Source organism: Panthera leo, chromosome B3 (assembly GCF_018350215.1).
Source record: "Panthera leo isolate Ple1 chromosome B3, P.leo_Ple1_pat1.1, whole genome shotgun sequence".
Lineage (NCBI taxonomy): Eukaryota > Metazoa > Chordata > Mammalia > Carnivora > Felidae > Panthera > Panthera leo.
The window spans coordinates 40,294,190-40,306,406 of record NC_056684.1 but is presented as its reverse complement, the minus strand read 5'-3'; the positions used below and the strand labels follow the sequence as shown (position 1 = coordinate 40,306,406).

General features: G+C 43.6%; 1 long non-coding RNA gene across 1 annotated transcript; it reads left to right on the top strand.

The window, feature by feature from the left end:
* Positions 1-2,935: 2,935 nt before the first annotated feature.
* On the top strand, positions 2,936-11,693 carry LOC122221924. The gene is made up of 7 exons (XR_006203509.1): positions 2,936-3,118; positions 4,743-5,109; positions 5,570-5,800; positions 6,209-6,464; positions 7,350-7,459; positions 10,840-10,929; positions 11,601-11,693. It is a non-coding gene; the product is annotated as an uncharacterized LOC122221924 (long non-coding RNA).
* The last annotated feature ends 524 nt before the right edge of the window (positions 11,694-12,217 follow it).

Below are 12,217 nucleotides of genomic sequence, written 5' to 3'. Positions count from 1 at the left end.
GTACTTCAACACAATCTGTTCATAGTCAATCCAGACTCTGGAGGTCACAAGAGAGGTCACATTATCCTAGGTCATGGTGGGGTGATATTACCTCAAAGCCCATTCATTGATTTATTCAACAAATAATTATTGAGCAGCTACTTACTGTGTGCTCCAGGCATGTGCTAGAGTCCAGCGCTACTCAATGGTCAATTAGGCAAAGTTCTTGCCTCACATGTCACAATCAAGTCAGAAAGAGAGACGCAGGCCATCAAAATATGAAGTAAGTAAGTGCTCAATCTGAGACCACAGAGAAAATATGGAATTATGGATGGCTTCACCAAAAGGGTGGTCAAAATCACTCCAAATCAGAGTTCACTATAGTCCCAAATCACAAATGTCCCACATTAGAATCATCTCAGGGCACTGCTACTTTCCTTCACAAACGCCATGTTTTCGGTTCTTAGATGATGGGGATACAGGGATGGAAGAAAGGTTGGAGCTACCAAACAAAGGTTTTTCCAGCAAAAATCAGAGCAGTAAATGATACTAGAACTTCCCAGATTATGACTACAGTCTCCCACAATCTGGTTCACTTTAGATCCTCTTCCTTGTCCCCTCGGCTATCCCTACCACCACTTCCAAGTTCAGGTGTGGAATATTCTTATGTCAGTATATAGCAGAACTGAACAATTAAATCCAGCCCTGATCTATTCCATCTTGTGGTCCCAGAGACCTGGAACTCAAAGGGAACTGGGATGTCTCATTTCTGCCAGCACATCCCTGAACAAGTAACATTTTGACCTGAAGGATAGTTTTTGACCAATCAGCAAATATTGAGAATTCACTACATCAATATTAGGGACTATTTCTTGAACATCACGCTAAGGCACTAATTTTTACAATAGCTCCCCACTCCCATTCTGCAGATGAAAAGAAACCTCAGGGAGATTTTGCCAACTAATATTTATTGAAGGCCTATACATACCAAGCAAGTTAATTTATTTGCTAATTCAAAGCCAGTGAGTGGTGGAGATAGAATTTGGACCCCAAATGGCCTGATTCTGTGCTTTGTCTGGATTCATATGATAGAGGAATGAGAAGGTCTCTGCACACCTTGCTATTTGGGGGAATGATCATCCTGATGGCCACCTGGCCAGCAAGTGAAAACGTCACAAAAATGGGAAGCCACCTTCTTCTAACCTGTGCTGTCCAATATGATAGCCACTAGCCACATGTGGCTATTTAAACTTAAATTAATTAAAATGAAGTAAAGCTATGAGGTGCTCCAACTCTTGATTTTGGCTCAGGTCATGATCTTATGGCTCGTGGGATCAAGCCCCACACCAGGCTCCGTGCTGACCGTACGGTGCTCTCCCCGTCTCTCTGTCCCTTCCCCCCCAAAAAGAAATAAACTTAAAAAAAAAATGAAGTAAAGCTAAACATTCAACCTCTCAGTCCCACTGACTACAGTTCATGTGTTTAATATTCATGTGTGGCTAGTAGTTACAGTGCAGATTTTCCATCAACACCAAAAGTTCTGGACAGCACTGTGTCCCATCATTCCCCTATCCCTATTTACTTCAGTCATCACCACAGGTTCAAGCTCCCTCATCTATTATCACCTCCATCCTTGTCCTCCCACTAGGCATAAGTTCCCTGCTCCCTGCCCTCAGGCACATCCTTCCTCTGTGCCCTCTGCAACCTGTAATCAGCAATTTCTCCATATCGTTAGCCTTTTCTCAGAATGTTGTCTTCACCTCCTTGACTTACCTAAAATTTTGTTAGCCCTGATTTGTACACTGATTCTTTAGCAGCACTCTTAAGTGAATGTTATTTTCTTCTCATTCTCCTGTACCTCAGGTCAGGAAGTGGTAAGTGTATTCCTCTCCCAACCTGAATGCCATTTCTAAGCCAGTGCTCCCCCAACCCCTCCTACAAAAACCCTGTTCCTTTGAAGCTTCACTGTCTGGGCATACCATCTTGGTTATTGTCCTCAATCAACCTCCAGGTCTCTCACTGCCCATCATTTAACTCTTGGCTCATTGCCTCTCTCTCCACCCTAAATTTTGTTATATTGAGTGGGCTCCACATCCATGTGATGGCCTCTCCATCACTTCCTTGACCACCTCATCTCCAGAGATATTTTCCACACTCCACAGCAGCTGCCCACTTGCGTAGTCACACCCTCAACTTTGTGTTCACCAAAAGCCATTCCACTTCCAAAATGGAGACTTTCCAACTACAACCTTTTCCTTAATTAAATCTCCCTTAATAATTCTTTGACCTTTATCATGAGTTCTGATCCCTTGACTTCACTAATGTCTCACTACTCATGAGATTCACTTTTCATATTCCTTCTTTCTTACCTTCATTTTCATCATCCATTACTATAATCACTCTCTTGCTCTGTCTCCTCCAATTGTGTTGGCTTCTTTGTCTCCCTCTATCTCCCCGTCCGCCACTCACACTCTGTCTCTCTCTCTCAAATAAACATTAAAACAAAATCAATACCTCAAGGTAACCAATCAGGTAATAAGAGAAAAAGGAATAATAGAACATCACCATTTTGTAAACCCTCAATGAGATCAAGATCATCAATAGCTCTAATGTTACAAAGGAGAGACACTTGAAGGTTATGTGCCTCCTGATGAAAAGACACAGCACCACCTATGGAGTATTCTTGATGAAAACCTGAACCTGAATCAAAGCAAGCCTTTATATCTAACAACCATTTACAGAAAATGAAAGGAGATAGAGGAAATGGTTAAATGTCACCATAGGAATGCAATCAGCAAAATCCTGAATAGGAAATTTCTGAAGGACAAAAATCTCTATTTCTTCACCAAAAAGGGGGTGATAAAGAAGTGGAGAGGGAAGATCCATAGATTATAATAGATTTAAGAGAGTTGCCCATCAAGTGTAACATTAGCTCTTTGAGGATGGTGCAATATAGGCCATATGACATGATATATGACAATCATATGACAACCTGACATCACTATTAAGTGATGATACCACTATTAACCTCACATGCCCACACCCTTGATTCCACCTGCCCCCTCAAACCTTGTCCCTCCCCAGGCTTGCCCATGTTTCCCATCTTCACAAATGGCCCCACCACCATCTGGTTGCTCAGGTAGCTACCTAGTTGTTGTTACAATTCCTCTCTTTCCTTCACCCCTCCCCTCTTGTATCCAACACATCATAACTAGTCCTGTCATTTCTGTCTCAGAAGGGGTATATTTCTTTTCCATCTCTTCCACCCTGGTCCAACCCACCACCATCACTTGCTCGGATCACTGCAGCCTCCAAATGACCTCCTGTCTCCTTTCTTGCCCTCTTCCAGCCCATTCCTTCCAGTGCAGCCAGGATGATTAATGTTTTAAGTATTTTAAAAATATAGGTAGGTGGCGGGGGTATTGGATGAGGGTGGTCAAAAAGTGCTAACTTCCAGTTATAAATAAGAACTAGGGGTAGAACATACAACATGATGGCTCTAGTCAACACTGCTGTGTGATGTATAGGGAGGTTGTTAGGTGGATAGATCTGAAGAGTTCTCATCACAAGGAGAAGAAAAAACACATACTAATTTGTTATTGTTTTGGGTTTGTTTTTTTTTTGTCTGGTTTTTTAAAAATATCTCTGTGAGATGATGGGTGTTAACTACATTTACTGTGATAACCATTTCACAATGTATGTAAGACACATCACTATGCTGTACACCTTAAACTCATACAGTGCTGTATGTCACTTACATCTCAATAAACCCAGAAAACAAAACAAACAAAAAAGAAATCATGTTGAACTCAAACACAGGTTACCTACCGTGTTCCAGAAATGAGCTGTTCATGCTCAGAAAAAAATAAACTAGCTATTTATCTCAAAAAATAGATAGATAGATAGATAGATAGATAGATAGATAGATAGACAGACAATAAAAATCAGAATATAGATCATGTCGTACTTTAAACCCTCCAGTGGCTTCCTAACTCATAATAAAATAAAATCTAAATTCCTCACCTCTCCTTCATATAAGACTTTGTTGGACCTGAGCCTCCTGCATATTCTGATGCTTCCTGCATCCCTCTCCTTCCTGGAGTGACTCTGGCTCCTTTTCAGGGTCTCAAACATGACAAGCTCAGGGCACTTATTCCCACTATTCTCCTGGCCCAGATCTCTCTTTCCCCAGATCTTCATAAGGCTGGCTTCCCATCCTTGAGATCTCACCTAAAATGCTACCTCCTCAGAGAGCCCTTGGGAACATCACTAAACCCTGGGCATTCCCTTCACATCAACTGTCACATCTGCTGTCATTAGTCAGTTGTTGCCTTGTACACAGTCTCTTACGCCCTTTAGACTGGAAGCTCTTCAAGGGTGAGATGCAAAAAAGCCTGGGCTGTAGTAGACACTCAAGTGTAGACACTTTTTTTATTTTGATAACATTCAGTGACTATTTTGTGCAGGCAGACTTGCGGCATCGTTGGAGAGACATGATTTACACGTACGAAACAAACTAGAAGCAAGCGCAGATGCCAAGATTAGTGCAAAAGAGGGTTGCTCAGCCCCTCAGTGCAGGAGTTTAGAGGAATAAGCATCGGCTTCTTTGCTAAGAACAAAAGACAATTCAAATATCACTTTTTCAAGGTGAAAATAGAGCCTGAGGTACTAAAAAAAGTAGACAAAAATAGAGGTTCCAAAAGGCCCAAGCAAGAAGATTAGGACATCAAGTGACTGACATTTTTTCTTCTGTTCCCTCTCAGGGCTATGCCAACACTGCCTTTGGAAATCGTAGAAGGTTTGCAGAAAGACATTGCCCAGGAGTCAGAAAACCTGAGAGTCCCAGTTTTCTCCCTTTTACTGGTTGTTGCTCTTGGGCAATGCACACGCGCTCTTTGTGCCTGAGCTTCTCACCTACAATCTGGGAGTTTGGGAGTGGGCTCTTGAGCACTCTTCCCTGCTCTCAAGACTTTAGGCTCCCAAGTGGCCCCTTGCATATGGCAGAACTACACAGGGACAGAAATCGCTGAAGGAGGGAAGCCAAATGTCAGGGAAAGGAGACTGGGATTCAGGACTCATCTCATCCATCAGGAGAAAGGGCCTGAGGATTGGCCTGTTGTCATCTATCTGGTGAGCTCCCCTCACAAACTCTAACTTCTAACCCACTCCCTACTCCCTGAGTCAGGATCTGGGGAAGAAGAGGAAGCCTGGCTTTTAGAGGTGGCAAAGATTACTGAGGAACCCTGCCCCTTGGCTCCCAGGGCAGGAAGTGCCAGGCAGAAGGCAAGGCAGGGGAAAGCACTAGAACCGAGAATGAGCAAAGAGCAGTACTGCCTGGGGCGTGGGGTTCCGGACCCAAGGAGAACATTATTTGAGACCAATAAGGAAAGACTAAAGTAGTGGTTCCCACCAACTTCCCAGACCAAGGAAACTGGAAATGACTAGTGATTCCTTTCTGTTCCTCTGAGAATATGGCCCCAACAGGCCTGTGAGCGCCTCTATCCCCTCCTGCCCCATCAAGATGGCTCTGCCCAGAAGAGAGAATGAGGACTCCCGGGGGCTCTTGTTCCAGCACTCTCTCTATTTTCAGGACTTGCTTTCACCTCTGGAAAAAAACTTCAGGAAAAGTGACCCCTCCTTCCCACCCATACCCACTGACCAAAATTTCCATCAAAGCCTAGCTTCTGTCCCTCATGCCAGGAATCATACCCAAGAGGAAGCACAGACATCCCTGGCTACCATACAGCAAGGAAGGGGCCAACCCAGGAAAGGGGTGAAAGGTGATGTCAGCCATCTGAAGTTTCCCAGGGATGGTGAGAAGGTAGGGGGGAAGGTCTGAGGAAGGCAACCTTCAGCAACAGCCACTGAGAGGGAGGGGTGTGCAGTGGGAGTAGGGCAGCCAGGGGCTGGAGCCCAGGGCTCTTGGCTCGGTGCCCAGTCTCTGATCTGCTGCATTGTTCAGCTATTTCCTTCCTTGGAAGTAGTAAGCGGGTGGAGGGGACCAGGATTGCATGGCTGGGAGTAAATGGAGCAGGGTGGAGCTTCCATTGGGGGAGGGGGCCTCCAGTCTGTTCCCATGACCAGCTGCCCTTCCGGCAGCCAGGGGACTGCGTGGGAAAAGTTCTTGGAAGTGCTGGGGACAGTGTGTGTGTGTGTGTGTGTGTGTGTGCACACGTGTGTGCGCAAGCGCACTTTTTCATTTGTGTCTGACTGCCTTGCTTGGATTTAGTCACAAGACAAAGCCCTTTGAGAAATAGTCACCAGTCTATGTTCCCACTGGGCTGTGCCCTGGGAGAGGCACAAGAACCCGCCCCAACGCCTGAGAGAGGGACACTGGAGGCCTAAGACCAACTCCCTGAAGTCTTGACTTCTAGTGAATCTACATTGGCTGACTTCCCCAGATTTATGAGGATGCTTCTGGAATCTTCTGCAAAGCTTCCAGCTTCCTGGCAGAACTCCATTGCTAGAGGGATGTTGGAAAGCAGGTGGGAACCAGACATGGGGAGTGGAGTCAATAATTCTCACAGCATCTCCCTAAAAAGCCTAGAATCCTTCATAACCACAGATCTTAGAGCCAGGCAGCATGCCAAGAGATTATATGATGGTCCAGTACTCAGCCTTCAGACAAGAAGCCTTAATACAAAGGTCACAAACTAGCAGCATACAGGTGAAATGCATCCTGTAAACACATGCCTTGCTTAGCCAGCACAGCACTTAAGAAATTTTTGAACCAATATTGAAAGATTTCACACAAAAATCCCAATTTCTATAGTCTCTTGAAGAAATCAGAAGATATGGGTAAGACTGATGTCCTATTTCCCCAAGACAACATTGACTGGGCTGAGTAATGACCGTTCCCTTAGAAAGAGTGTGGGCTGTCCATTTTCCCACAGTCCCTACGGTCCCCATTGTCCTCAACACTGAGGCTAAGTATCACTTGCTGTTGCTCATCATACTTGTGTGATTACTACATAGTTTTCTGGGCCTTTGTCTCTATCAAAAGGGGGAAAAAAAAGAAACCAAGAGGGCCACCTGTTTCTAGAGAGAATATTTCTATGCAGCAAGTATATCCATGAGCAAACAAAGATGGGATTGGGTGTCCTTCTGCCACCTTTTCTGCATCATCCCCTCCACTTTCCAGTGACATGATGCTTAATGCCACCCTCTGACAATACTATGTCACATGCTTTGTGCCAAAATTGTCCCCCCACTCCTTCCCTTACCCCCAAATCATAATTCTCCTTTTCTCAGTGAGCAAATTCCAGCTGTAAGCCTACAAAAGTAATGTACTGGAGCAATCCCCAGCACCTGCTTGCTAATGACCCTGTGATAAAGCTGAAACTCCTTACCTTAGGTGTTCTCTCATGCAGCAACCTGCAAGATGTGCATGTGAATACGCAGAAGCACACCTGAAGGAGCTAACACCAAACTGAAAACCAAGGTCACCTCTGGGGAGGTGAGGAGGAGACCAGAAATGGAGGTGATGGTCCCAAGCCTATCCCTAAAGCTTTAATATTTTACAAGGAGATTATAATCATGCATAAGATGCCTTAGCCTGCTAACTGTTAGTCTCACCTCAGTTTATCTTTCCTGCTTATCTCCATGAACTGATCGACTCACAGTTTCCTATTCCCCAATTTTTGTGCCCATAGCTTTTCTCTTTTTCATACCCAGAATGCCTTTCTCCTCCTCCTCTACCAAGCCAAATCCAGCCCATCACTCAAGGCAGTAGTCTTTCAAAAATTTACCCCATGAGGGCGCTTGGGTGGCTCAGTCAGTCGTCTGACTTTGGCTCAGGTCATGATCTCACAGCTCATGGGTTCAAGCCCTGTGTCAGGCTCTGTGCTGATAGCTCAGAGCCTGGAGCCTGCTTCAGATTCTGTGTCTCCCTCTCTCTCTGCACCCCCATTCCCTGCTCACACTCTGTTTCCCTCTCTCAAAAATAAATAAACATTAAACATTTTTTTTAATTTAGCCCATGAACACCCTAAACAAAGTTTTAAATTATGTACCCCTCAATAAAGCAGGTTTTTAAAAAACTATATATTCTCTTGAAGTTAAAAAAATTTTTTTCCAACTAGGTTTAAATACGGTTGACCCTTGAATACAGAGGGGTTAGGGGTACCAACTTCCATACAGTCAAAAACCCACATACCACTCTGACTCCCTCAAAACTTAACTACCAAGGGGCACCTGGGTGGCTCAGTCGGTTAAGCGTCCGACTTCAACTCAGGTCACGATCTCGCGGTCTGTGAGTTCGAGCCCCGCGTCGGGCTCTGGGCTTATGGCCTGGAGCCTGCTTCGGATTCTGTGTCTCCCTCTCTCTCTGCTCCTCCCCCGTTCATGCTCTGTCTCTCTCTGTCTCAAAAATAAATAAAACGTTAAAAAAAAAAAAATTAAAAAAAAAAACTTAACTACCAAGAGCCTAGTATTGATCAGAAGCCTTACCAATAACATAGTCTATTAACACATATTTTGTATGTTGTATGCATTATATACTGTGTTCTTACAATAAAATAAGCTAGGGAAAATAAAATGTTATTAAAAAAAACATAAGGAAGTACTGTACTGTAAAAATGTACATATAAATGCACCCTTACAATTCAAACCTACATTGTTCAAGGGTCAACTGCAGTTGTAAAGGATATGATTTCTGGTGTAATGGAAATATTTACATTTTATGTTATTTTTTTTTAAGTTTTTATTTACTTAAGTAATCTCTCCACCCCACGTGCGGCTTGAGTTCATGAGCCTGAGATCCAGAGTCATGCTCTTCCAACTGAGCCAACCGGGTGCCCTGTTATCCACATTTTATTTATTTTTTAACTTCTTTTTTAAAGTTTATTTATTTATTTTGATAGAGTATGTGCGCATAAGTGGGGGAGGGGTAGAGAGAGAGGGAGAGAGAACCCCAAGCAGGCTCTGTGATGTCAGCGCAGAACCCAACACAGGGTTCGATCTCACCAACCATGAGATCAGGACCTGAGCGGAAATCAAGAGTCTGACACTTGGGGCGCCTGGGTGGCGCAGTCGGTTAAGCGTCCAACTTCAGCCAGGTCACGATCTCGCGGTCCGTGAGTTCGAGCCCCGCGTCAGGCTCTGGGCTGATGGCTCGGAGCCTGGAGCCTGTTTCCGAGTCTGTGTCTCCCTCTCTCTCTGCCCCTCCCCCGTTCATGCTCTGTCTCTCTCTGTCCCAAAAATAAATAAAAAAACGTTGAAAAAAAATTAAAAAAAAAAAAAAAGAGTCTGACACTTAACCAACAGAGCCACCCCAGCACACCCGCCCCCCAATATTGACATTAAAAAAAACTTATATTAAATGTATTCACTGGAATCACAGTGATTTGATACTCATCATCACCATTTGCGAATTGCATAAGCAAGCTCTTAGAGGAAAATTTACATCATTGCTTTTGTCCTTGAATTTTCTTTCCACTTCTCCCATATAATGCTATCATAATGTAATACATAGTTTATGCTGGAAAATCTTTTATTTTTTTTAATATTTACTTTTATTTTTGAGAGAGAGAGAGAGAGACAGAGTGTGAGCAGGGGAGGTGCAGCAAGAGGGGGAGACACAGAATCTGAAGCAGGCTGCAGGCTCTGAACTGTCAGCACAGAGCCCGATGTGGGGCTCGAACCCACAGACTATGAGATCATGACCTGAGCCGAAGTCAGATGCTTAACCGACTGAGACACCCAGGTGCCCCTTGAAAATCTTTTATTGATCATCAAACAATACTTCTCTGCCATAAATATATATGTTTATATTTATATAAAAATTAAAATTGTATTCTTTTCTTATTTTTTGTGGCCATAAGCCTCCAGAGTTTACGATTTTCTTCTGGATTGACTTATCATTACAATTATTATTAGTTTACTGTTTGTCAAACAACATAAATATTTTGCAAATGTTGATAGAGCATTATTAAACATGAGTAAAAAAAAGTTTTAAAGTAAGTTCTATGCCCAACATGGGGCTCAAACTCATGACCCCAAGATCAAGAGTCCCCTGCTCTACTGACTGAACCAGCCAGGTGCCCCAAATAGTAAAATTTATAAAAAATACAACTCAAAAGAAAGAAAGAAAGAAAAGAAAAAGAAATACAACTCATATTGAAATAGTCATATACATGCTGGAATGAGACAGTGATCAGCATCAATTTTATCTCTACATCCTATTTTTATAGATGATAATGCTGAGAAATCTCGTTCACATAAACACGTACATGGGAATTGAAGAAGTTTGGGCAGGGTCGCTCAATTCCACCTAATCATTCAACAGGTGACAAATGAATTTGTTTTACTTCCTTCAATTGTGGAAGGCAAAATATTGGGAAATTTTGATTTGCAAAACAATTTGTTGCCCAGACAACCCGAGTCATTTGCTTTCTCAATATTGAAATCACTATTTTAAATTGTTTCTTTGGGGGCACCTGGGTGGCTCAGTTGGTTGAGCGGCCTACTCTTGATTTCAGCTCAGGTCATGAGCTCACAGTTCATGGGTTCAGTTCATGGGGTCTAGCCTGGCGTTGCGCTCTGCATTGACAGTGTGGAGACTGCTTGGGATTCTTTCTCTTCCTCTCTCTCTGCCCCTCTCCTGCTCCCACTCTCTATCACTTTCTCAAAATAAATAAATAAACTAAAAAAAAATTGTTTCTTTGGAGCCCCAGAGATTTTTACACACCAAGGCAACATACCAAAATGAGAGTTAGGATGGGCCAAAGATAAGTCTTTTGTACAATAGTATAGGTTAAATTATGCTATAGTAACAAGTAATACCAAAAATTTCAATTGTTTAAACCAACAAAGATTCTTCTCCCCTCTGTCCCCCAAACTCACAATACGTATCCATCGCAGGTCAGCTGAGGGTTCTGATCCATGCCATCGTCATTCAGGGATCTAGACCTCATCATCTGAAATGTCATTGGTCACCATGGCAGAGAGAAGGTAAGGAGAATCATACACTGGCTCTTAAATGCTTCCACCCAGAAGACACATTTTTGCTCATGTATCATTGTCCAAAGCAAGTCACATGGCCACACCTGACTTCTAAAAGGTGGGAAAGTACCTATAAGAGAACAGGGAACATGGATGAGCAGCACTGATGGCTAACACATTTGTCTTTTGTAAAATGGGAGCCAAGAAATTGTGGAAATGAAGGGAGGAGACGCGTTCACAGGCACAGCCTAGTCCTTGTTGAAGATGATGTTCTGGAAGTTGATTCCCATCAACATAACCCTGCCACCTACCCTTCGCTAAGAAAGCCTTTTTGCACCTCTAGGGGTACATGTGCCCAAGTGTGAAGACCACTGCTGCCTTTGTGAAGCCTTCCCTTCAGATCCAGGGACCTCTTTGAGTTCCTGTCATTATTGCCTCTACTATCCATTTAGAAGCTATTAGAGGAGTTAATTACATTTTCATATATGTGTTTCGTGTTTTCCTAACAAGTTGTAGTTTCTTTGAGGATGGAAACCATATGTAAGTTTTTATATACCCCATATTATCTAGCAAGAACAGTTAGAACTTGTGAGTTCTGCTTGATGGCTGAATTGGTCACTTTTCTTGGTATGCTTCAATCTCATCTGTGCAGTGGGAATAACAAGGCTTCTTGCCCTTAGGATCACAATCAACATGACAGAAGTAGAAGCTCTTTCCATCCCACTCTCTTTGACCTAACAGGGATCAGCGTCTTGAGACTCCACTTCTGAAAAGCTGTATGTAATGATGAGTCATTAAAGGCTCTTGAAACATCTGTGGAAAGTGGGTTTAGGAAGATCAGCGTGACATTAGTGAATGCTGGGTGGTTGGGGAATCCGACAGGTGGGTGGCGGGGCAGGGACAGGGAGTCCAGGTAGAAAGTTGCACTTCAGAGGTGATGCAGGGAATGGCGAGCCATATTGCACCCTCAGGGAGTGACCCCAGCTGACTTCCTGAAATTCCAAACCTGGAATCAGGGCTGAATCAGGTGGTAATAACAAACCTCATGCTTCTGCCAGTCCAAACCAAGCGTTTTCTGCACCCTGACACTGCCCCCTGGTGGCCTCTGGAGTCATTGCCAATACAAGGAAGCCTAATTATCATTAGGGGGATCTGGGATTGATGTGGGTGAGGACAAGATGGCCAAAATTGCGGCTGCAGAAAAGGAAAGGAACTAAGGAGAGAGAGGAGGGGGCCATACACATGGGTTGGGTGTAGGCTGGGGGGAGTTTTTATCCCTGGACCTACTGCACAAAGT